This window comes from Schistocerca piceifrons, chromosome 6 (assembly GCF_021461385.2).
Source record: "Schistocerca piceifrons isolate TAMUIC-IGC-003096 chromosome 6, iqSchPice1.1, whole genome shotgun sequence".
Lineage (NCBI taxonomy): Eukaryota > Metazoa > Arthropoda > Insecta > Orthoptera > Acrididae > Schistocerca > Schistocerca piceifrons.
The window spans coordinates 143,026,061-143,053,770 of record NC_060143.1 but is presented as its reverse complement, the minus strand read 5'-3'; the positions used below and the strand labels follow the sequence as shown (position 1 = coordinate 143,053,770).

At 42.0% G+C, this 27,710-nt stretch overlaps 1 pseudogene; it reads left to right on the top strand.

Annotated features, from left to right (window-relative positions):
* Positions 1-18,382: 18,382 nt before the first annotated feature.
* Positions 18,383-18,500, top strand: LOC124803714 (annotated as a pseudogene).
* The last annotated feature ends 9,210 nt before the right edge of the window (positions 18,501-27,710 follow it).

Genomic DNA, 27,710 nt, shown 5'->3' with positions numbered 1-27,710 from the left:
CTGTAAATATGACACACTGAGCTACAGACAGGCGTGATAAAAGACTGCCCACACCAAAAACAATCCCTCCTGTACAGACTGGCCACCTGCAGACAGCACATCTGTAGTGATGAAAGCTCTCTTGCCTGGTGTGCTAAAAGTTTCACAAAGACCTTCAGAGACAGACACCTAAATCTAGTCCACAAACATGTTTTTTGTTCCATATCCCCACACATCCCAAGAACCAGCTACAAAGGAGTGCCCCCTTCGTCACCCGGTACCATCCTGAATTGCAGCATCAGAAGCATATCCTACATCAGGACCTTGACTATCTACCACCATGCTCTGAAATGAGGGACATTCTACCCAAGCTCCTTTCCACCCCACCTAAAGTGGTGTTCTGTCACCCAACATCCTAGTGCATCCCTATGTCACCCCTTGCTGCAGGGATCATAGCCCTGTGGAAGATCCACGTGCAAGACCTGTTCAAATCCACTTGCCCAGCATTTTCTGTTCCAGTCTTATCACAGGCTTATCCTATCCCATCAAAGAGGCTGGGCCTCCTTTCAAAGTAGCAGATATATATACCAGCTCTGCTGCATTCATTGGTATGACTATCAACCAGCTGTCCATGAAGATAAATGGCCACCACGAAACTGTGGCCAAGAACAAAGTGGACCACCTTGTGGAACAACATGCAGCTTACATAACATATGTGATTTCTTATGCTGATTCGTAAGCCTAGCCATCTGGATCATCCCCTCTACCACTAACTTTTCTAAACAGCACAAATGGGAGTCATCTTTACAACCATTGTCCACTTCCAAAAATCATACTGTCCTCAACCTACTCTAACCTACTGATCCCACATCCTCCAGCCTACTTTTTCAGCCCCCTCTGTCTGGTAATCTCACAATTCGCCTCCCCTCACACTCATTAAGTGCTGTTCTCTGCCATTCCTCCTCTGCTTCTCTCCTTTCTGCTACCTGTTTTTCCCCATCTTCTCATTCTCCCACAGCTTCCCAGTGCTGCACCTGTCAGCCCTATCCTGCCACCTCTTGTCCCAGAGTGCTCTGCCAGGCAGGGTCGATTCCTGTTCCCTCACCCACATCTCACTGTCCCTCCCCCCCCCCCTTCCCTGCCATGCCCTGGATTGTTGCTCCTGTTCAACACATTTCTGTGGCTGTCCTGGCTGGAAGAAGTGGTTGTGTGTGTGAGGTATTCCAGCTTGTATTAATGTGTGTGCGTTTCTCTTTTTTGAAAACGACATTGGCTGAAATCTTATATGTAACAGTCTTTTCATCGTGCATGTCTGCAACTCAACGTATCTTTACAGAGAGTGGCAATCTATCCTTTTCATAATACGGTTGACTTTCCATTGTTAGATTTTTATTTGAAAGATTAACAGAAGATCAAAATTGTGAACTGGCCAGGAGTTGAATGCAGGTACCTGATTATCTAGAGCAGTACACACACCAGTAGGGATATTGCAATATTCCATTAATGTTTGAGAAATAGCTCACACTCAGCTGCAGAGCGAATGATTTCATCTGAAGACAAGACAATTGGGAAAAAAATGCATTGATACAAGTACACGAGAGAAATGAAAGTGTGAGGTGAGAGGAAACTAAAAAATCATCTGAAAAGTGGTCTTCCGAGGAACTATATACAAGAAACACATGCACAGAATTTTTCTATAATTTAATTTAGCTATGTGTAGATGACTGAAGAAAGAGCGATTTGCCTTGTTACTTTACATGGAAAATCTGTCAACACTGAAACTTTAGCTTGCTATTCATGTGGTAAGGTATCTATACTGAAATAAACTATTATATTATGAATCCTTTGACAACACAAACAAAACTTAGTGTACATTATAAAGTTACACAAATGTGGGCATGTGTTAGTATATTGTTGTAAGAAAGTGCCCTCGTGGATGGAAATGATTAATAGTAAGTAATGTAATAACTTTCTGATTTTTCTCTGCATAAAAACTGTAAGAGTGGAAAACATTTTTATTTCGATCAGTGTTAAGTAGTTGGTAGCTTCTATGAGAGCAAATGTTGACAGTCGGATAAACTAACCTAATTTAGGTAAAATAGGCTGGGAGGGGAGGGGGGAGGGAAGAGGGAGGGTGAGGTTATTTGTTTGTTTCCTAGAGAATGTGATGAACAACTGCACATTAATGGGTCATTCTTGTATACTACACAAAAGGAAAACATTTTCAACTTAAACATCTCTGGTTTGCTACATTCAATGACTCTGCTAAGAGGTAAAAAATATCAATTTGTAGAGACACAGGACAACTCAGTGGAAAGCTACAGGTTTGCAAATTCAGAAGCAATGAAATTTACGCATATATGTCTCAAGACAAATTAATAAATTGTGGTTCTATTCCAAGTGCAGGAACGGAAATTCTGTCATTGGAAAATAAATTACTAGAGCTCTACATTATTAGGTAACAAAACCTCACTTTCTGCAGGTACTCCCTACTCCAGGCTGTTGCCAGACAGCAGTCAAGGTGGCGTGAGATACAGTGAAACCTTTGTTAATATCAGTGTGTTGCCCCTGGTGACTTTCATAGAATGATATTTTTGCAATACATGTATATGTATATGTATATGTATATATATATGAGGGTAGGTTAGGAAATTTACAGTTGTGTTATAGATTTTATTTAGCATTGTACCACCCACCACTCCCCCACATGCTATCATCAGCATTTTTGTTAGTGAAATTAATTTCATATTTATGTTATGGAATGTGCAATGACAGGAAACACACTGGCATTGGCTAACATCATATTATAACAAACAATAAAGAAAGAAGTGCTAGCTTGAAAAAGAAGGATTTCAAATCAAAATTGTGCTATGCAATACATATAAACGTCATGCAAGAATACAGAAGAATTTAAGTACCTTCAGGTGTGAGCATTAAATAAGTATCATTTGCTTTTCAATCATGTTCAAAGGCAGATATTACAAAACCCAACACTTGCTGATTTGGTTTCAGCTGTGACAGCCACTTCTACAGAAAATGTACATGAAGATGACAGCACCTGAGCTTATACCAGATTCTTTAAACACAAGTATTCTGTATTTAGGTGAATAGCTAAGGAAGAAATAGACTTCAGTGTAAGGAAAAGCAAAATCTGAAAACTGTAACCTCAGTGTTGGGGCATATTTATGTAGCACAACTGGAAAATGAATCATGGGAATAACTTAGAGAAAGTGGAGCAAGTCTCCAGCTGAGATGTAGGTTCCAGAATTCAGACAGTATGTTTGACAAAATACAAATTTTAGCTGAAGTTCTGCAGGGGAGCCAAATCACTGTATTGTTGCCAGTGTGACCCAAACTTTCTGTGTGTGTGATTCACATAATTTTAAGTTTTGTTGCAAATTTTTAAGGGTGGAAAAAATATTTAGCAATACTTTAAGAACATTGGTTATGGTCATAAAAAAGACACCATCTAGTATTTGTTTCACATTGTCCTGTTCTGATAGCATTTTTTTACATCCACATCCCAATTTTTAAGATTAGATTAGATTCAGTTTTCGTTCCATAGACCCAAAAATGAAATGGTTCTCATGAGTTTAGAACAAGTCAGAAAGTATAACACAACAAACAAAACATTTAAATATAATACTCACTACCCTGATCATTTGTCAGGGTACCAAAATATGTGAATACATTATAGTAAACTGGAACTGCTAGTATTTAAAGAATTAATACATTGTTAGAATGAAACGTAAGTATGCAATTTTAATAAATTTATCGTATCAAAATACCTAATCTTGACTGTTGTGACCAAGTGCTGACAAAACTGAAATCTAACAGACATTAAAGCACAATAAGACGGGTTGGAATGATGGTGTTGAAATACAAATGTTTAACAACAGATCAATTTACTAAAGCGTTTGCAATGACCTTACAACAGCTTCTATGGCACTAATGTACCCCACAGCATCGGGCAGAAGGCAAGTGACCAGATGTCGCGCTGGAATTTTGATAATAACTCTATGCAGTGGCCCACAAACAACTTATCACTAAGCTAGACAAGTCGTCCATCCGTAAACACTCTATGCTACCCATGCAAACGTCGATCAGGTTGCTAGCACAGAAATAAAAAGAATCCTAAAATACGAATCGCTGATAACGTAACATTTTTTGACATTCTTGACACAGTCGAAGATACAGCCAGAAGGAAGTACTCTATGATATAAACTTCTGATGCAACAATTTGTAGAATGTCACATTATGTGAAACAAAAAAAGGAATAAACAAAAATTCGCGTAAGGTCACTGCAGGCAAATGTAGTGAAAGCTGTGAAATGTATTCACTTCCGTAAAACATATAGAATGTTTCATAAATGCTGTAAAATGCCCACACAAAGAGTGAAATTTTTTGTATGGAAATTCAGATATGTTTGTAGGTAGACACACTGTTACGTAAATGGAAGAAGAAGACAAATTCTACAGAGACCGACCGAATTTTGTGAGTTGCTGACAACAGGTAACATCTATGAAGATCGGCACCTATTGCAAACTTCGTTACAAAAGAAACACCTGCCGTGTTTAGTGGATTTCGAGGTTCCCTTAACTTTTGAAAACTGGTGTAACAGCAACGTAATTTACTCACGCAAACATTTCGATAATGTGTGGAAATGAGTTGCGTTAACCGAACCATCATTTGTCAAATCGCAAGCCAAACATGCTAGAGCTTGCCAAATTTCCGATAAAAATTAAAGAGATGAATGAATCTGAGTAGCTCTCTTACATCGTTTATCGTCTACTCAAACGTCATCAGAAGATAAGAATGCCTTAGACAAAATATCTGCATGGCAACTGACACTGAACAACTATAGGTGTAAGGTTCTCAATACGCGAATTAAAACAAAGCTTAAATCTCAGATACACGATAAATCATACAAATTCAAAGGCTATCGATTCAACTGAATCTCTAGGGATCACAATTACAAACAAAGGAGTGTTATCGGCAGAAGACTTAGAAGATACGACAAGTTTTTTAAGAGATAGGACAGATGTAGGACATCGAAAAAGTTCAAGGGAGGACGGTTCGTGTTGCATTATCACGAAATAGGGGGAAGAGTGTCACGAATATGATAAAAGAGTTGGGTGGCAATCGTTAAACGAAAGATGTTTTTCATCTCGGAGAGTGCTTTTCACAAAATTACAATCATCAGGTTTCTCCTCCGAGTACTAAAAAAGTTTGTTGACTCCCGGTACTTAGGGAGAAAGGACCAGCGTGATAAAGTTAAAGAAATCAGTTTGTAAGGACAGATACAGGGGTTCATTTTTCCTAAGTGCAGTTCGCTAATGGAATGGTAGAGAAATAGTCTGAAAGTGTTTCTGTGAACCCTCTGCCAAATATTTAAATTGAATTATAGAATCTTCGTGTAGATATAGGCGTAATTTGCCGCAAGCGTTTCAACTGACTGTGGTTAGCCGGCCGTAGTGGCCGTGCGGTTCTAGGCGTTACAGTCTGGAGCCGAGCGACCGCTACGGTCGCAGGTTCGAATCCTGCCTCGGGCATGGATGTGTGTCCTTAGGTTAGTTAGGTTTAATTAGTTCTAAGTTATAGGCGACTGATGACCTAAGAAGTTAAGTCGCATAGTGCTCAGAGCCATTTGACTGAGGTTACATTTGCATTTTAGTATGCAACCTGTTTGTTTCGATGTGTCGGAGGATTTACAGTTTAGCTGATGACATTCATAATAACTCTTGCACCTAGTGCTTTAGATCCTGTTTTTTTTACGAAGTCTAGCCCTGCGGCTAATTTTTCTTCTTTAGCGGGGCTGCAGCTTTCAGTTCTTCTAAAATACGAGTGATCGGAAAGAGACAAGTGACAATATTTCCATTGTAGTATCCCGCTGCGGTATTCACAGAGAGACAGAGCGTTTCATTTTATAACGGTTTTTTTAGAATATTTATATTTTTTACTAATGGACGCTTCTTCATTCACGTCATTAGTTTGTGTTATCTCGCAGTGCGGTCCGCAAATGTGAGACGCAACGAGTGCGAGTCCATATTAATATATGTTTTAATAAAGATGGACGGTATATCTGGCACCACAACAGTATCATTTGTCGGGGACTATATGGCCAAAAAAGTCAAAATTGAAAAATAACTCATCTCTTTGTGGGAATTTTTGTGGAAACAGCATCGTGTTACCGTCAATATTTTCCTAATTTCGCTCACGTTGTGTTTATTTTCCATCACTGGTACATTTGCGTAATGCGGGACCTCTGGCTTAAGTGATGAGGAACCATGCAGCGAGTTCTTTTAGTTCTGCAGTCTTTGTGAGTTTACTAAAGAGCTGGTGTATTTTATGTATTTTACTACCACAAAGAAGCAAAGATTATGTTAATATTTCGTACAACTTTAGTACATACTTAGGTGTAACGAACACAGCTCCAATGAGGTATGCTTCTCAAGCGTTATCGAGAAATTCAGTAAGTTTTACGAGCTTGCTGAATACCACACGTGAGAGCCAGCTGACCTGAAGTGGCGTTAGCACAATCGGTCAAACATTTCGTATCGATGTTCAAACACACATGGTTTGCGTCAAAAACTATTTCTGATCGCCATTATTTTTAAATGTTAATGAAACGTATTTCCGCTGTCACTGTTAGAAAACTATAAAAGTGCATGTCATAAAAAGTGGGATTAATAATATGTGCCTGTTGCAAGTCTATACTGTTTTCATACTTTCATCATAGATCAGTAACATCCACCCTCCCCTCCTCGACCGCCCCCCATCCCAACCCCATTTCTTTAAACAATCGAACTCCCACGTATAAAACATATTTCCTGAGCTACGTATCGTATAATGATATAATCTTGCAGATACATTCAGTGCTTTATGTGGATACGAGCTGCAAAATGTATTGCGATTACAGTTAGTACTAAAGAAGTAATAAATTAAAAAATCATGCCGGTGCTAAAGTTTTACTACATGAATACCGAAAATGTAGTAAGCGATAATTTTTTTCCTTTCGTTAATCTGGTCCGGGGGCGGGGGTACTGAGCGAGAAAAAGTTTCGGAGTGGGGGAGGGGGGGGAGAGGGTCAGTCAGAAAAAGTTTCTATGCTTTTTGAAATCCGGTATAAAATTTTTTGAAAGTCTTTAAGTGCTCTTATTCTCAACTAATATATTTTGGATACTTTGTGCACCACAGTGAGTTATGTTAGCTCAGAACACGTGTATACAGTTTCTAACATCTTCCAGCTTCAATACGTATTGTCTTAAACCTTTAATGTAAGAATTATACAAATTAATTAGTAGATTGTAACAGACTTTCGACTTTTAAATTCCGTCAGTAATCATATGCAATGCGAAATTTTTGTGGCCCTTGAAAGTGATACGTTATGCGACGTGCAACTTTCACCATACACTTTTTTTTTTTTTTTTTTTTTTTTTTGTCATCAGTCTTCTGAGTGGTTTGATGCGGCCCGCCATGAAATCCTCTCCTGTACCAACCTCCTCACCTCGGAGCAGCAATTGCAACATAAGTTCTCAATTATTTTTTGGATGTATTCCAATCTCTGTCTTCCTCTACAGATTCTGCCCTCAGCAGCCCCCCCTAGAACCATGGAAGTAATTTCCTGAAGTCTTAACAGATGTCCTACCATCCTGTCAGTGTTTTCCACATATTCCTTTCCTCTCCAATTCTGAGCAGATCCTCCTCGTTCCTTGCCTTATCAGTGCACCTAATTTTTAACTTTCATCTGCAGCACCACATCTCAAATACTTCGATTCTCTTCTATTTCGGCTTTCCCTCAGTCATTGTTTCTCTGCAATACAATGTTGTGCTCCAATGTTGTGCTCAGCAATTTATTTCTCATATGAAGGCCTATGTTTGATGCTAGTAGATTTCTCTTGGTCAGGAATGCTCTTTTTGCCGGTGCTATTCTGCTTTTGATGTCCTCCTTGCTCTGTCCGTCATTGTTATTTTGGTGCCTAGGTAGTAGAATTCCTTAACTTCATCTACTTCGTAACCATCAGTCCTCATGTTAAATTTCTAGCTGTTCTCACTTTGCTGCTTCTCCTTACTTTCGTCTTTCTTCGATTTACTCTCAATAGATATTCTGTACTCATTAGACCATTCCATTCTGCATATCATGCAGTTCTTCTTCACTTTCACTCAGGACAGCAATGTCATCAGTGAATCGTATCATTGATATTCTTTCACTTTGAATTTTAAGTCCACTCCTCCACCTCTCTTTTACTTCCATCATTGCTTCTTCGATGTATAGATTGAACAGCAGTGGCGAAAGGCTGCATCCCTGTCTCACATCCGAGCACTTTGTTCTTGGTTATCCACTCCTATCATTCCCTCTTCTCCAGCACATATTGTATATTACACGTCTCTCCCTATAACTTATCCCTATTTTTCTCAGAATTTCGAACATCTTGCACCATTTTACATTGTTGAACACTTTTTCCAGGTCGACAAATATTATGAACGTGTGTTGATTTTTCTTGAATCTTACTTCCATTATCAACCGAATGGTCAGAGTTGCCTCTCTCGTGCCTTTAGCTTTCCTAAAGCCAAACTGATCGTCATCTAACACGTGCTGAATTTTCTTTTCTATTCTTCTGCGTATTATTCTTGTCAGCAACTTGAATGCATGAGCTGTTAAGCTGATTGTGCTATAATTCTCGCATTTGTCAGCTCTTGCAGTCTTCGGGAGTATACGGATGATATTTTTTTGGAAGTCAGATAGTATGTTGTCAAACTCACATATTACACAGCAACGTGAATAGTTATGTTGTCAATTCCCCCGGTTATACATTCTGATGGAATGTTATGTACCCTTTCTGCCTTATTTGATCCTACAAAGGTCTCTTAAAACTGATTCTAATACTATTCCATCTAATACTATCTTTTCCAAATCGAATCCTGTTTGTTCTTTTAACATATCAAACAAATATTCCCCCTCATAGAGACCTTCAATGTACTCTTTCCACCTGTCTGCTTTCTGTATTTAACAGTCGGGTTTTCGTAGCAATCTTAATGTTACCACCATTGCTTTCAATTTCACCGAAGGTTGTTTTGACTTTCCAACATGCTGAATCAGTCCTTCCAGTAATCACTTCTCTTTCGATTTCTTCACATTTTTCATGCAGCCATTCCGTCTTAGCTTCCCTGCACCTCCTGTCTAATTCAATCCTCAGTGACTTGTATTTCTGTATTCCTTAATTTCCCTGAACGTTTTTGTACTTCCTTCTTTCATCGATCACCTGAAATATTTCTTCTGTTATCCACGGTTTCTTCATAGTTACCTCCTTTGTATCTACGTTTTTCTTTCCAACATCTGTGATTGCCCTTTTTAGAGATGTCCATTCCTCTTCAACTACACTGCCTACTGAGCTATTCTTTATTGCTGTATCTACAACCTTAGAGAACTGCAAGCGTATCTCGTCATTCCTTAGTACTTCCGTATCCCACTTCTTTGCGTATTTATTCTTCCTGACTTATGTCTTCCTACCCCCATGAACCATGGACCTTGCCGTTGGTGGGGAGGCTTGCGTGCCTCAGCGATACAGATGGCCGTACCGTAGGTGCAACCACAACGGGGTGGTATCTGTTGAGAGGCCAGACAAACGTGTGGTTCCTGAAGAGGGGCAGCAGCCTTTTCGGTAGTTCCAGGGGCAACAGTCTGGATGATTGACTGATCTGGCCTTGCAACACTAACCAAAACGGCCTTGCTGTGCTGGTACTGCGAACGGCTGAAAGCAAGGGGAAACTACAGCCGTAATTTTTCCTGAGGGCATGCAGCTTTACTGTATGATTAAATGATGATGGCGCCCTCTTGGGTAAAATATTCCGGAGGTAAAATAGTCCCCCATTCGGATCTCCGGGCGGAGACTACACAAGAGGACGTCGTTATCAGGAGAAAGAAAACTGGCGTTCTACGGATCGGAGCGTGGAATGTCAGATCCCTTAATCGGGCAGGTAGGTTAGAATATTTAAAAAGGGAAATGGATAGGTTGAAGTTAGATATAATGGGAATTAGTGAAGTTCGGTGGCAGGAGGAACAAGACTTTTGGTCAGGTGAATATAGGGTTATAAATACAAAATCAAATAGGGGTAATGCAGGAGTAGGTTTAATAATGAATAAAAAAATAGGAGTGCGGGTAAGCTACTACCAACAGCATAGTGAACGCATTATTGTGGCCAAGATAGACACGAAGCCCATGCCTACTACAGTAGTACAAGTTTATATGCCAACTAGCTCTGCAGATAATGAAGAAATTGATGAAATGTATGATGACATGAAAGAAATTATTCAGGAAGTGAAGGGAGACGAAAATTTAATAGTCATGGGTGACTGGAATTCGAGAGTAGGAAAAGGGAGAGAAGAAAACATAGTGGGTGAATATGGATTGGGGGAGAGAAATGAAAGAGGAAGCCGCCTGGTAGAATTTTGCACAGAGCATAACTTGTTGTTGTTGTTGTGGTCTTCAGTCCTGAGACTGGTTTGATGCAGCTCTCCATGCTACTCTATCCTGTGCAAGCTTTTTCGTCTCCCAGTACCTACTGCAACCTACATCCTTCTGAATCTGCTTAGTGTATTCATCTCTTGGTCTCCCTCTACGATTTTTACCCTCCACGCTGCCCTCCAATACTAAATTGGTGATCCCTTGATGCCTCAGAACATGTCCTACCAACCGATCCCTTCTTCTGGTCAAGTTGTGCCACAAACTTCTCTTCTCCCCAACCCTATTCAATACTTCCTCATTAGTTATGTGATCTACCCATCTAATCTTCAGCATTCTTCTGTAGCACCACATTTCGAAAGCTTCTATTCTCTTCTTGTCCAAACTATTTATCGTCCATGTTTCACTTCCATACATGGCTACACTCCATACGAATACTTTCAGAAATGACTTCCTGACACTTAAATCTATACTCGATGTTAACAAATTTCTCTTCTTCAGAAACGCTTTCCTTGCCATTGCCAGCCTACATTTTATATCCTCTCTACTTCGACCATCATCAGTTATTTTGCTCCCCAAATAGCAAAACTCCTTTACTACTTTAAGTGCCTCATTTCCTAATCTAATTCCCTCAGCATCGCCCGACTTAATTAGACTACATTCCATTATCCTTGTTTTGCTTTTGTTGATGTTCATCTTATATCCTCCTTTCAAGACACTGTCCATTCCATTCAACTGCTCTTCCAAGTCCTTTGCTGTCTCTGACAGAATTACAATGTCATCGGCGAACCTCAAAGTTTTTATTTCTTCTCCATGAATTTTAATACCTACTCCGAATTTTTCTTTTGTTTCCTTTACTGCTTGCTCAATATACAGATTGAACAACATCGGGGAGAGGCTACAACCCTGTCTTACTCCCTTCCCAACCACTGCTTCCCTTTCATGTCCCTCGACTCTTATAACTGCCATCTGGTTTCTGTACAAATTGTAAATAGCCTTTCGCTCCCTGTATTTTACCCATGCCACCTTTAGAATTTGAAAGAGAGTATTCCAGTCAACATTGTCAAAAGCTTTCTCTAAGTCTACAAATGCTAGAAACGTAGGTTTGCCTTTCCTTAATCTTTCTTCTAAGATAAGTCGTAAGGTCAGTATTGCCTCACGTGTTCCAGTGTTTCTACGGAATCCAAACTGATCTTCCCCGAGGTTGGCTTCTACTAGTTTTTCCATTCGTCTGTAAAGAATTCGTGTTAGTATTTTGCAGCTGTGACTTATTAAGCTGATAGTTCGGTAATTTTCACATCTGTCAACACCTGCTTTCTTTGGGATTGGAATTATTATATTCTTCTTGAAGTCTGAGGGTATTTCGCCTGTTTCATACATCTTGCTCACCAGATGGTAGAGTTTTGTCAGGACTGGCTCTCCCACGGCCGTCAGTAGTTCCAATGGAATTTTGTCTACTCCGGGGGCCTTGTTTCGACTCAAGTCTTTCAGTGCTCTGTCAAACTCTTCACACAGTATCATATCTCCCATTTCATCTTCATCTACATCCTCTTCCATTTCCATAATATTGTCCTCAAGTACATCGCCCTTGTATAGGCCCTCTATATACTCCTTCCACCTTTCTGCTTTCCCTTCTTTGCTTAGAACTGGGTTTCCATCTGAGCTCTTGATATTCATACAAGTCGTTCTCTTATCTCCAAAGGTCTCTTTAATTTTCCTGTAGGCGGTATCTATCTTACCCCTAGTGAGATAGGCCTCTACATCCTTACATTTGTCCTCTAGCCATCCCTGCTTAGCCATTTTGCACTTCCTGTCGATCTCATTTTTGAGACGTTTGTATTCCTTTTTGCCTGTTTCACTTACTGCATTTTTATATTTTCTCCTTTCATCAATTAAATTCAATATTTCTTCTGTTACCCAAGGATTTCTACTAGCCCTAGTCTTTTTACCTACTTGATCCTCTGCTGCCTTCACTACTTCATCCCTCAAAGCTACCCATTCTTCTTCTACTGTATTTATTTCCCCCATTCCTGTCAATTGCTCCCTTATGCTCTCCCTGAATCTCTGTACAACCTCTGGTTCTTTTAGTTTATCCAGGTCCCATCTCCTTAAATTCCCACCTTTTTGCAGTTTCTTCAGTTTTAATCTACAGGTCATAACCAATAGATTGTGGTCAGAGTCCACATCTGCCCCTGGAAATGTCTTACAATTTAAAACCTGGTTCCTAAATCTCTGTCTTACCATTATATAATCTATCTGATACCTTTTAGTATCTCCAGGGTTCTTCCATGTATACAACCTTCTTTCATGATTCTTAAACCAAGTGTTAGTTACGATCATGTTGTGCTCTGTGCAAAATTCGACCAGGCGGCTTCCTCTTTCATTTCTGTCCCCCAATCCATATTCACCTACTACGTTTCCTTCTCTCCCTTTTCCTACACTCGAATTCCAGTCACCCATGACTATTAAATTTTCGTCTCCCTTCACAATCTGAATAATTTCTTTTATTTCATCATACATTTCTTCAATTTCTTCGTCATCTGCAGAGCTAGTTGGCATATAAACTTGTACTACTGTAGTAGGCGTGGGCTTCGTATCTATCTTGGCCACAATAATGCGTTCACTATGCTGTTTGTAGTAGCTTACCCGCATTCCTATTTTCCTATTCATTATTAAACCTACTCCTGCATTACCCCTATTTGATTTTGTGTTTATAACCCTGTAGTCACCTGACCAGAAGTCTTGTTCCTCCTGCCACCAAACTTCACTAATTCCCACTATATCTAACTTCAACCTATCCATTTCCCTTTTTAAATTTTCTAACCTACCTGCCCGATTAAGGGATCTGACATTCCACGCTCCGATCCGTAGAACGCCAGTTTTCTTTCTCCTGATAACGACATCCTCTTGAGTAGTCCCCACCCGGAGATCTGAATGGGGGACTATTTTACCTCCGGAATATTTTACCCAAGAGGACGCCATCATCATGTAATCATACAGTAAAGCTGCATGCCCTCGGGAAAAATTACGGCTGTAGTTTCCCCTTGCTTTCAGCCGTTCGCAGTACCAGCACAGCAAGGCCGTTTTGGTTATTGTTACAAGGCCAGATCAGTCAATCATCCAGACTGTTGCCCTTGCAACTACTGAAAAGGCTGCTGCCCCTCTTCAGGAACCACACGTTTGTCTGGCCTCTCAACAGATACCCCTCCGTTGTGGTTGCACCTACGGTACGGCTATCTGTATCGCTGAGGCACGCAAGCCTCCCCACCAACGGCAAGGTCCATGGTTCATGGGGGGTGCATAACTTAATCATAGCTAACACTTGGTTCAAGAACCACAAAAGAAAGTTGTATACATGGAAGAATCCTGGAGATACTAGAAGAAGGTATCAGATAGATTATATAACGGTAAGACAGAGATTTAGGAACCAGATTTTAAATTGTAATATTTCCGGGGGCAGATGTGGACTCTGACCAAATCTATTGGTTATGAACTGGAGATTAAAACTGAAGAAGCTGCAAAAAGGTGGGAATTTAAGGAGATGGGACCTGGATAAACTGACTAAACCAGAGATTGTACAGAGTTTCAGGGACAGCATAAGGGAACAATTGACAGGAATGGGGGAAAGAAATGCAGTAGAAGAAGAATGGGTAGCTTTGAGGGATGAAGTAGTGAAGGCACCAGAGGATCAAGTAGGTAAAAAGACGAGGGTTAGTAGAAATCCTTGGGTAACAGAAGAAATATTGAATTTAATTGATGAAAGGAGGAAATATAAAAATTCAGTAAATGAAGTAGGCAAAAGGGAATACGAACGTCTCAAAAATGAGATCGACAGGAAGTGCAAAACGGCTAAGCAGGGATGGCTAGAGGACAAATGTGAGGATGTAGAGGTTTGTCTCACTAGAGGTAAGATAGATACTGCCTACAGGAAAATTAAAGAGTCCTTTGGAGAAAAGAGAGCCACTTGTATGAATATCAAGAGCTCAGATGGAAACCCAGTTCTAAGCAAAGAAGGGAAAGCGGAAAGATGGAAGGAGTATATAGAGGGTCTATACTTGAGGATAATATTATGGAAATGGAAGAGGATGTAGATGAAGATGAAACGGGAGATATGATACTGCGAGACAGGCGACATACCCTCAGACTTCAAGAAGAATATAATAATTCCAATCCCAAAGAAAGCAGGTGTTGACAGGTGTGAAAATTACCGAACTATCAGTTTAATAAGTCACAGCTGCAAAATACTTACGCGAATTCTTTACAGACGAATGGAAAAACTGGTAGAAGACGACCTCGGCGACGATCAGTTTGTATCCACAGAAATGTTGGAACACGTGAGGCAATACTGACCCTACGACTTATCTTAGAAAATAGATTAAGGAAAGGCAAACCTACGTTTCTAGCATTTGTGGACATAGAGAAAGCTTTTGACAATGTTGACTGGAATACTCTCTTTCAAATTCTAAAGGTGGCAGGGGTAAAATACAGGGAGCGAAAGGCTATTTACAATTTGTACAGAAACCAGATGGCAGTTATAAGAGTCGAGGGACATGAAAGGGAAGCAGCGGTTGGGAAGGGAGTGAGACAGGGTTGTTGCCTCTCCCCGATGTTGTTCAATCTGTATATTGAGCAAGCAGTAAAGGAAACATAAGAAAAATTCGGAGTAGGTATTAAAGTCCATGGAGAAGAAAAAAAACGTTGAGGTTCGCTGATGACATTGTAATTCTGTCAGAGACAGCAAAGGACTTGGAAGAGCAGTTGAACGGAATGGACAGTGTCTTGAAAGGAGGGTATAAGATGAACATCAACAAAAGCAAAACGAGGATAATGAAATGTAGTCGAATTAAGTCGGGTGATGCTGACGGAATTAGATTAGAAAATGAGACACTTGAAGTAGTAAAGGAGTTTTGCTACTTGGGGAGCAAAATAACTGATGATGGTCGAAGTAGAGAGGATATAAAATGTAGACTGGCAATGGCAAGAAAAACGTTTCTGAAGAAGAGAAATTTGTTAACATCGAGTATTGATTTAAGTGTCAGGAAGTCGTTTCTGAAAGTATTTGTATGGAGTGTAGCCATGTATGGAAGTGAAACATGGACGATAAATAGTTTAGACAAGAAGAGAATAGAAGCTTTCGAAATGTGGTGCTACAGAAGAATGCTGAAGATTAGATGGGTAGATCACGTAACTAAGGGGAGGTATGGAATAGAATTGGGGAGAAGAGGAGTTTGTGGCACAACTTGACTAGAAGAAGGGATCGGTTGGTAGGACATGTTCTGAGGCATCAAGGGATCACAAATTTAGCATTGGAGGGCAGCGTGGAGGGTAAAAATCGTAGAGGGAGACCAAGAGATGAATACACTAAGCAGATTCAGAAGGATGTAGGTTGCAGTAAGTACTGGGAGATGAAGAAGCTTGCACAGGATAGAGTAGCATGGAGAGCTGCATCAAACCAGTCTTAGGACTGAGGACAACAACAACAACAACAACGACTTATGTCTTAAACTTCATCACTACTGCATTGTGATCTGAGTCTACATCTTTCGTTGGGTACATCTTACAATCCAGTATTTGATTTCGGAATTTCTGTCTGACCATGATGTAATCTAACTGAAATCTTTCCGCGTCACCCGGCCTTTTCCAAGAATATCTCCATGTCTTATGATTCTTGAACAGAGTATTCGCTATTACTAGCTGAAATTTGTTACAGATCTCAATAGTCTTTCTCCTCTCTCATTTCTTGTCCCAAGCCCACATTCTCCGGTAACCTTTTCCTCTGCTCCTTCCCCTATAACTGCATTCCAGTCCCGCAAGACTACTATATTTTCATCTCCCATTTCGTACTGAATTACCCTTTCAGTATCCTCACATACTTTATCTCTCCATCTTCAGCGTGTGACGTCGGCATGTATATCTAAACTATCGTTGTCGGTGTTGGTTTGCTGTCGATTGTCGTAAGAACAACACCATCACTGAACTGTTCACAGTAACACACTCTCTGCCCTACCTTCCCATTCATAACGAATCCTACTCCCGTTATACTATTTTCTGCTGCAGTTGTTACTACATTATACTCCTCTGACCATAAAGCCCTGTCTTCTTTCCATTTCACTTCGCTGACACCACTATATCTAGATTGAGCCTTTGCATTTCCCTTTTCAGATTTTGGTGCTTCCCTCCACGTTCAAGCTCCTGAGATTCCACACCCCGACTCGTAGAACATTATTCTTCCGTTGGTTATTCAGTCTTTTTCTCATGGGCACCTGCCACTTGGCAGTTCCCTCCCAGAGATCCAAATGGGGTACTCTTCCAGAAACTAATGGATAGATCATCATGAGACTTTTTCAGTTACAGGCCATATATCCTATGTGTACACGTTACGTGTCTTTAATGAAGTTGTTTCCATTGGCGTGTGCATTCTCATGCCTTTGATCATAGCTGAAACTTCTGCCTTTAGGGGCAAGGACAAGAGAGTGCCTCGAACCTCTGACCTCTCCTCCGCCCTTTTTAACACGGCCGTTGGCAGAATAAGGGTGTCTTCTTATGCTGGAAGTCTTCGGCCGCCATTTCTGACTATTAATCAAAGTTTAAGCGGTGGCTGGTTTAGAACTCGGGCCCGACAACGTTTTGATTACTAATCCACGTAGACCACGGGTGCCTACCCACACTTTGCATTAGCCGTTTAGTTGCACAGTCCACTCACATGACAGACCAACGCCTATGTTCGACGTCAACGTGCAGTAACCACTCACAGACGGCACGTGGCACCACAAGCAGTGGAGGATATGTTTAGCGTGTCGGTGGGACGTGGAAAACAGCGCAGTCGTTGTAATGTGGAAACGGAGTGATTTAGCTGATGTCGAAAAGTGCATGATTATTGGCTTTCAGGTCAAGGATGGAAGCATTTCTAAAACGGCTGGATTTGTAAGCTGTTCAGATAGTGCCGTGGTTAAAGTATACTATGCATGGCAAATGGCGCTATCCAAAACCGGTGCCGAGGCAACTGTGATGCACCACAGACCATAGACGACTGGGGTGAACAATGGCTGCGGAGAGGTATTTCGGCGCAGAGATGTGCAACTGTTGAGCAACTAACGCCCAGATGGACCAAGGAGTTACCAACAGTGACTCCTCAACGACCGTTCAGCGAACATTGGTGCATGTGGGCCTCTGTAGCATGCGCCTGGTTCATGCACCCTTGCCAACTGGTGTTCATCGGGAAGTGGTCTTTTCAGATGAATCACGTTTTATGCTCCTAGGACGGGTTGCCGTTGTTGGGTATGGCGTGAAACGTCTTAAAGCAAACAAGGGGCTGAGGGGAGAGGGGGGTGCGTTATTTTTCTGGGGAATGTTTTCGTGGCGTTCCCTGGGTGATCTCGTCGCTCTAGACGTCTCAGCACACCAACACAAGTACGCATCTAACTTGGGGACCATGCCCACCCCTGCATGCAGTTTTTTATTCCTCGGCATGATGGCGTCTACCAGCAGGACAATGCAATGTGTCATACAGTTCGCAGTGTACGTGCGTGATTCCAAGAGCACTTGGATGAGTTTACCGTACTCCCCTGTCCAGAAAACCTAGCAAACCTACTCAAGAATCTATGGGACCACCTTGACCGGACTGTTCGCGCTATGGATCCTCAACCGAGAGACTTGGCGCAGCTGGTCAGGGCACTGGTTCCACGCCCTGTCGGTAACTTCCAGATTCTCACTGACTCTCTTCCCGCACGTCTCGCAGCAGTCCGCAATGCAAAAGGCGGTCGTTCAGGCTTCTCACAGATGGTCGCATTTGTGTGACTGGTCGGTATTTATACATACCAGCCCAAATGCTGTCGGCCTACCAATGACGACGAAGAATCATGTAACGACTTTATAGCGACAGCATTTTAATACGAGCTAGAATATATCGGTAAATAAAAGCTCATCACTATTCCTTGTTGGCCAACGGCCTTGCCGCAATGGTAACACCGGTTCCCTTCAGATTGCCGAAGTTAAGCGCTGTCGGGCTGGGCTAGCAAATGGATGGGTGACCATCCGGTCTGCCGAGTGCTGTTGGCAAGCTGGGTGCACTCAGACGTTGTGAGGCAAACAGAGGAGCTACTTGATTGAGAAGTAGCGACTCCGGTCCCGGAAACTGTCATACGGCCGGGAGAGCGGTGTGCTGACCACATGCCCCTCCATATCCGCATCCAGTGACGCCTATGGTCTGAGGATGACACGGTGGCCGGTCTGTACCATTGAGCCTTCATGGCCTGTTCGGGAGGAGTTACTATTCATTGTTATACCTCCATTATTTCTCGCCACGAATATACCATTACGATTTTTTTTTCCTTCTCGAGTGGGACAACTAACGACCAAGCGCAAATTTCAATTCCTTATTCTCTCTTCTATTCTTTTCTTCATTACTCTTTCATCTGTTCACTATATTTTTCCTTCCTGTGTTCGACCACTTCACAGCACTTTTTTCTTTTTACTCTCTTACCTTACATTCCTTCCAAATTCAACACTTTTCCTCTAAACACTTCTGTATCATTTCTTTTTTAGGTTTGATATTGTTTTTTCTACATCATTTTTTACTTCATTGATCCAACAGAAATCCCCACAGGTAACGCCTAGACGTGCAACCTGAATGGAGCCACAAGCCAACTTTGAAAGTTCAGCTCAACGTATGTTTCCACTATCAGCCGCAATGTTGAAACAAGAAAGTCCATCTGAATGTACGCAGTTGCATGCGTTTGCAATTACACTGAGGTTCACTCAATCCAGCAATCATTCATGTCCAAGACAGTTGGTTACTGAGCTGTAGTCGATTTACTTTAAGTTTTAGAATCACCTTACGTTGTGCTTTCATTACATTACTGTATTCAAATTGCTTACTTACTCCCTTACTTCAATTAATCACAAGCACAACAATATTACTCAGTGTAAAGAGAAAACATATAAACAGAAACACAGTATTAATGAGAAAAGGACCATAGAAATAAAAGGTCAGTCTCGGCAGTGTAAGGTACTTAAACAGATCATCCACAAGATGGGAACTTTGAATTAAAAAATTTGTTACATAAAAATTTATAGAAGTAATTAGAAATGGAAACTTATGACACTAAACCACTATAACAGTGCATTCAGTAAATAATTCTAGTTGCTCAAGCAACCAGCTGCAGGCCCTCCTCACTAAACACCAAGACCTGCTGCCTGAAATCAGCTTTACACAATGGTTTACAACAGTAAGGACACGAATTTCTAATATATACATAAAATAAAACAATTACCATACAAGAAATATTTCAACAAACCACTGAGTTAGCATAAAAGGCCATTTGAAAGAAAAGCCACCCGACATCGGGACTATAAGTGACCCACAAATGAATAATTAATTTACGTGATAAAACACATAGCGCACAAACGTACTGAGATTAGCACGAACATTTAAGAAAATATCTCTAAAACATGAAATTTTAAAGAAAGCCGGCGAGTACACCAACGGCTCAGATCTAAAATAATATTTGTAACAGCTTCATTAACTGTTATCCGCTCTGTTAAGAAAGGAAGTAAGATTAGGGTTCAACGTCCACTCGACATCGAGGTAATTAGAGACGGAACACAAGCTCGGATTAGGGCAGTATGGGGAAGTAAACCGACCGCTCCCTCTCAAAGGAACCATTCCAACATTTTCGTGGAGCGATATAGGAAAATCACTAAAAAACTAAATCTGGATGGCCGGACGTGGATCTGAACCGTCATCTTCTGGAATGAGAGTTCAGTATGCTAACCACTGTGCCACCTCGCTCGGTACCGTTCTGTTCTCAAACTACCGGCAGCCACAGTTGTGAATTAAATGAGCGAGAATACACTTTAAATCAATAACAAACAAATCTGAATGAGGCCTGTGACCGCTACTTTACAATTTCAAACGAACAACAAATTTTTTCCAAACCAATGTCGCTGTACAAGCAGCAGAACAAAGTGCCCTAACATTACCCGGAAGCGGGTTCCTAACAGCTCATTGCAAGTACAGCATAACACTGACGACGTTAAGGGAAAGCACCACTTTCAAGCACTTATCTCACGGCGAAGTCAGGACATCATTTACATGTAAGCTGGTGGGTACTCACTGTTTTCAAAATGCTGCGCTGTAGAGCATCCACAAATAGGATCCATGAGCCAATTATCCGTCCACTGCGAGTGTTCGACAACCATGAAGGCAGATTTAGCAGACGCTTTCATGTAGCCAAACTGAGTCCAGAAAACTTCAAACACTCCTTTTACTTGAACAGTGAACGCCACTGCACACCACGGCCAAATTGGCCACTCCAGTTAAAGTTCCCGGTGGCAATGGGTACGCAGCACACCCTACCTCAGTAATGCCCCACCCCACAACGGGCCTGGAGCACTTTATCCACTCAAAAAGAAAGCATTCAAAACTGGCCAATACTTCAGCCAAGACGCAAGGACGAGCGGTCTGAGACGCCTTGTCATGGCTCACGCGGCGGCCCCCCGTCAGAGGTTCGAGTCCTCCCTCGGGCATGGGTGTGTGTGTTGTCCTTAGCGTAAGTTAGTTTAAGTTAGATTAAGTAGTGCGTAAGCCTAGGGACCGATGACCTCAGCAGTTTGGTCCCATAGTCCTTCCCACAAATTTCCAAATTTTCCGACCGCGCCGACTGCCAGTCCTCGAGCCTGCCCGTGTACCAACTTGAACTACTCATGGAAAGACTCGCCCGCCTCCTAGCGGACAGCAATACCAGTTACAGTTACATGGTGTGCTGAATGTCATATCTAATAAAAATCAGAATGAAACACAGTCACGCTACGGTCGCAGGTTTGAATCCTGCCTCGGGCATGGATGTGTGTGATGTCCTTAGGTTAGTTAGGTTTAAGTAGTTCTAAGTTCTAGGGGACTGATGATCTCAGAAGTTAAGTCCCATAGTGCTCATAGCCATTTTTGAAACACAGTCAGTTTCGATTCCCTGGCATGGAAAAACTTGATAAACCCACAAAACTATAAACATTATATGAAAGGCGGATTGACTACCACCTTTCAGCTACTTATACCACAAATATCTGAAGGTCTTTTTGGTTAATCTACTGTCCTCCATTCGATATAAATGTCCAAAGAATACCAGTCATTTCATTCTCATTACGTCTGATATAATTCCTATGTTTCGATAAGTTTTATCACTACTATGCAATTTCCAACCTTCCGAAGCTTTTCGTGGGGCTAATATTGTGCTAATTACACCTTTCTAGTACTTCTAAATAATGTTAATTATAGTTTACTGTTAGATATTCACTTGCATATAGACTTTCTGGTTTCACTACTGCGTTGTAGTGCCTTATTTGCATTCCCAGGCCGGCCGAGGTGGACGAGCGGTTCTAGGCGCTACAGTCTGGAACCGCGCGACCGCTACTGTTGCATGTTTGAATCCTGCCTCGGGCATCGATATGTGTGATGTCCTTAGGTTAGTTAGGTTTAAGTAGTCCTAAGTTCTAGGGGACTGATGACCTCAGTAGTTAAGTCCCGTAGTGCTCAGAGCCATTTGAACCATTTTGCATTCCCAGCCAGCCAGTTTTCCTGTGCTCGCATTTCCCATTTTTGTATCTTTTTTTTACAGCAATTTTTTCCAAACCATTTTCTCGGATTACCTCCCCAAGATACTTAAATTTTTTAACCTTCACAATTTGGTCAATATCTGTTTTCAGAAATTTCGGTGTGTTCTTAATGTTTCTAAAAAACTGATTTTTTTTTTTTACAGAAACTATTAAGTCTTTCCTACTGGCCATTTCTTCTAAAACATTAATTTGTGTTACAGCAGATGTCACATTCTCAGAAAGAATAGCAAAGTGACCTGCAAATGCGACACAGTTTATTCCAATGTATCTGTTTCCTCTATCAATGCCTTATTGATGAAATTACTACTGTTGGTCCCAGAATGAGATTTTCACCCTGCAGCGGAGTTTGCGCTGATATGGAACTTCCTGGCTCATCAGTGAATATTTATTTGAAGTGGAGTTACACTATGTGATCAAAAGTATCCGGAAAATCCCAAAAACATACGTTTTTGATTTTAGACGCAATGTGCTGCCACCCACTGCCAGGTACTCCACATCAGCGACCTCAGTAGTCATTAGACATCGTGAGAGAGCAGAATGGGGCGCTCCGCGGAACTCACAGACTTCGAACGTGGTCAGGTGAGTGTATGTCATTGTGTCATACGTCTGTACACGAGACTTCCACACTCCTAAACATCCCTAGGTCCACTGTTTCCGATGTGATAGTGAAGTGGAAACGTGAAGGGACACGTACAGCACAGAAGCGTACAGCCCGACCTCGTCTGTTGACTGACAGAGACTGCTGGCAGTCGAAAACGGCCGGCCGGAGTGGCCTTGCGGTTCTAGGCGCTACAGTCTGGAACCGCGTGACCGCTGCGGTCGCAGGTTCGAATTCTGCCTCGGGCATGGATGTGTGTGATGTCCTTAGGTTAGTTAGGTTTAAGTAGTTCTAAGTTCTAGGGGACTGATGACCACAGCAGTTAAGTCCCATAGTGCTCAGAGCCATTTGAACCATTTGAGTCGAAGACGGTCGTAGTGTGTAATAGGTAGACATCTATACAGACCATCACACAGAAATTCCAAACTGCGCCAGGATCCACTGCAAGTACTATGACAGTTAGGCGGGAGAAGAGAAAACTTGGATTTCGTGGTCGAGCGGCTGCTCATAAGCCACACATCACGCCAGTAAATTCGAAATGACGCCTCGCTTGGTGTAAGGAGCGTAAACATTGGACGACGAACAATGGAAAAACGTTGTGTGGAGTGACGAATCACGGTACAAAATGTGGCGATCCGATGGCAGGGGTGTGGGTATGGCGAATTCCCAGTGAATGTCATCTGCCAGCGTGTCCGGTGGTGTTATAGTGTGGTTGTGTTTTTCATGGAGAGGGCTTGCACCCCATGTTGTTTTGCGTGGCACTATCACAGCACAGGCCTACATTGAAGTTATAAGCACCTCCTTGCTTCCCACTGTTGAAGACCAATTCGCGGATGGCGTTTGCATCTTTCAACACAATCGAGCACCTTTTCATAACGCACGCCTTGTGACGAAGTGGTTACACGAGAATAGCATCCCCGTAATGAACTGGCCTGCACAGAGTACTGACCTGAATCGTATAGAACACCTTTGGGATGTTTTGGAACGCCGACATCGTGCCAGGCCTCACCGACCAACATCGATACCTCTCCTCAGTGCTGCACTCCGTGAAGAATGGACTGCCATTCCAGAAGAAACCTTCCACCACCTAATTGAACGTATGCCTGAGAGAGTGGAAGTTGTCATCGAGGCTAAGTGTGGGCCAACACCATACCGAATTCCAGCTTTACCAATGTAAGGCGCCACGAACTTGTAAGTCATTTTGAGCCAGGTGTCCGTATACGTTTGATCACATAGTATATGTCAACTAATCTTTTGCTTCCATTTCCAGATTTCTACGGTGACAGATCCCTCTGGCCACCTTCCATCCATTTATCACTAGCAACGAGGACGTAATATTTGGCTCGAATACAATAGCTGCCGGCTCGCATCATAACGCATGTATACTGCAGTCGTGCGAAAGGCGAGGAGAATGTGCGACGCGTTGGGTGTATGCTTCTATCGTCAAATCTAAATATTACAGCTGTCGGGAGACGAGGTAAAGGGCGATTGATTGGGTTCTGTAATGAAGTTTGAAGAGATGGGTGCGAAATTAAATTCATTTTTCCGGGCCGGCCGCTTGAGGCGATAAATCCAATAAAGCTTTCGCTGTCTGCTGGAGGCACGAAAGCAGTGGATCTGCCTGGCGCCTTTATATAGCGAGAGAGGACTCAGCACAGGCCCAGAGTACAACTGAGGAGCAGAGAGAACGACGTCAAAAGTCCGAGTCTGAACTACGATTCAGAAGTGAGCGTACAACGTAAGTTGATAATTAAGTTTCAGAACGTATTGGGAATATGCGAAACCGTCCTAAATGAAGACTAACATTGCGGCTGGCATGCATTGTCGGAATTGGAAAGTCTTACACCATGGAGAATGAGTCAACTATTTATCACACTTTGAGATGACGTTCATCACATAAACCTACATTCCATTCGGAAGTGATGTCCATCATCAACATCAGCAAGAGGCGTGATCCCTATAAGGATGAATACATCCTTGTATTCTTTGTAGCATGAATGGAGACAAACTCACAATGTCATACAAAGCATTTTTTTCTCATGCCTGAATCATGGGCTGTGTCAGTTCCTGAGGACTGCCCGCTCCAGGCTGTTATGAAAGTATACGTCTTCCCATAGCATGCCCCATAAGCGACGAATCAGGAAACTGTGAAGGCCAGTCAAGTACTCACATGTTCCTCAATGTGACTTTGGTGTGAACTTCAGTGTGGGTCCTTGTATCATCTTGCAAGAATATGGCATAGGTCATCGAGTTTATTACAACAGGATTTACCAAAACTTTCCACATACTGACGAGTATTGAGTCTCCCTTACACAATTACCAAATCCTGCTGTCATATCCGACTTATTCCTCACAATGTAGCTCCAGGAGTTGGAGAGGTATGGGTCTGGAGAATCGCTGCTTCAATTTTCACCAGGTCGTATCTGGACCCATTGGTGTTGACCTGACCGCCGTAACTGGAAGCGTTACACGTCGCTGAACGCCACAGAATTTCCCAGTAGTCTATGGTTCTACGCCATACAAGTCCCTGTTGACCATGGTATAGTATCAGTGGTAAACCGTCCAGATATGCAAATCGATGCCAATCGATACCGCAGACATTAGTGAGGGCTCGCCGCAATTCGCAACGATATATGGGAGATTCTTCTGAAGACCACACCTCCCCTCTCAGCACAGCAGAGCCCTCACACTGAACACATACCGTTCTTCATCTGTAAGAACGATTTCTTCTATATTGAAAATATAGCTAGCAAGAGATCTGCTCCAGTTCGAGACCTCAGCTACAGCAGTCGACATCACTGAGTAGGATTGTGACTGTTAAAGTTTCGGATGAAATGTACTTTGTAAATGTCGCATTTTGTACTGTAAGAAAACAGTTTGTTATCAAGTGGTGCTTTGCTAGTCCATGGCTTCTGTGGCAAAGGACTGTGTCAGAGTTAAGTTAATCTGTTATTCATCTAGATAATAAAGCTAAATAATATTTTATGTGTCCTAGTGTGATGAGCCTTCTTCCAGAGCAATCAAAGTGCCCACAGTTCTGGCCAGGGGAAAGTAGTTTTGCCTGGTCGCAACAAAAATATGCAGCAACTCGTCAGCTCAACCCAGCTTCCAATAATCCCTAACGCTTCGTGGTAACACTCTTACCCGGATTTCAAACGTTGTCATCCATCTGTTCTTCAACATGGCACGATCTTCTCGTGGTCCAGTCCTTATAGAAGGATCTGTGCCTACTCTCCTTCCTACACTGTTGTACTGAGTCCAAATCGTCAACATTTGCTATGCTTCATGGCACTACACCAACTGTATGCGCAATCTGTCGACATGATGTTCGCATGTCCATCATGCCAATGATTCCACCGTTCTCAGACTCCGAAAGATGACTATAGGCAGCATGGGTACATCCTTTGGGCAGGCTGTGTTGCTTTCTCCACCTCATAAATTCTAATAGCGTTAGGCTCACTTATAGCTGGTATGTACTCATACTATTCTTCATCTGTAAGAACGATTTCTTCTATACTGAAAATAACCTCATACAAGGAATAAAGTTTAATCAGCATGTCCTATAGACACGGAAATATTGGAGTATCAATTTGGTAGCTTTCGGTCAAGGTGTTCGTGGTGAGACCATTTCCATTACAATCCGGATATCAGAGAGGCAAATTAATGATTCCTGTTTCAACGAAATATTAGTACTGAATACAGTGTAGAAAAGGTGTGGTCTCTAATTGGCTGGGAGGACGACCGTTATTACGGCATGTGCTTCACCTGGTTGAGTGTAGACATTCACTCACGATTTGTTGAACAGTCTGAGTTTTCAGTTACAAGAAGTATGGTACAATAAGTTCGCATAAGTATTTCTAGGCCCTTTTAGATATATAAGGCACTTTCTTTTACTCGCGTGTGTAAGGTACATGGGAGATATGAGGTAGTTGTCACGGTTGTGATCTTTTCCACAGGGAGTTCTGTACCTGAAAACATGGTATAAATCTCTTTGGCAACCAGAGTTAATGTTATTTGCAGATGTCACTTGCTTCTTGCCTGGGGCCAATGAGATATATGGGCCCTGAAACGAACTTGTGACGTCACATTAGTAGGCTTGTCCGCCACACTTCGGGAATGCTGAGCTCCATGTGGGGCCCATGGGAAATACATATTTAACTGAAAAGGTACCGGCTAAAGTTCTTAATTATGTCGTGTGCTAAAAAGAACTTGCATGCATTTAAACGAGGAGTCAAGAAGTATTAAACTCGTCTGAAACTTACTCGCTCCCCGCCGAAGACGCTGCTGGCACTCATAAGACCACCAGTGTCACGTGTTGTGACGTATGTCCCACGGCCTGTTTTTCTCGTGGTCCTCCCTTCTGGCCAGGCAAGCTCATTACGTCACTGTTTTGTTGGCGGGAATAGTGTGGGGACTTATCATCGGGATGCTGTCTTTCCATGTCTGTGCGTATGGAGCGATATAACAAGTACCAGTTCTGCATTTGCCGCCATGACTAACATCCTCGCAACATTTTTAAGTAAATATTTTTTCACGTGTTGTTACAGGGAGACTAAATTTATGTTTACCAAATCTTTCTCTTGATAGCCATCTCACGATTGCCGAAAGTGTATTCAAGAAACTCTCATATCAGAAGTTAAATGGATTGTGTCAACGGATTTTTCTTTTCTCTTCTTAACATTATCGTGATTGGCATACCGGACGGTTCAAACCCGCGTCCGGCCAACCAGATTTAAGTTCTCCGTGATTTCCCTAAATCCAGCCAAATGACGGGATGGTTCCTTTGAAATGACACTGCCGATTTCTTCCCCGTCCTTGCCACAAGCCGAGCTTGTGCTCTCTAATGACCACGATGTCGACAGGACGTTAAACCCAATGGTCCTTCCTTCCTTCTTAACATTATCCAAGAAGTACACGAAGCAGTTTTATTTTTCCACTCTTGTAGCCAAGAGATTTTTAGTGTCAACATTGTTTAACAGAGACTTGTTCCTACTTTCAAATATTAACTTTGTAACCGCCATTACTTTCTTGATTAAAGTAGAGGAATTAAAATTAAGTAG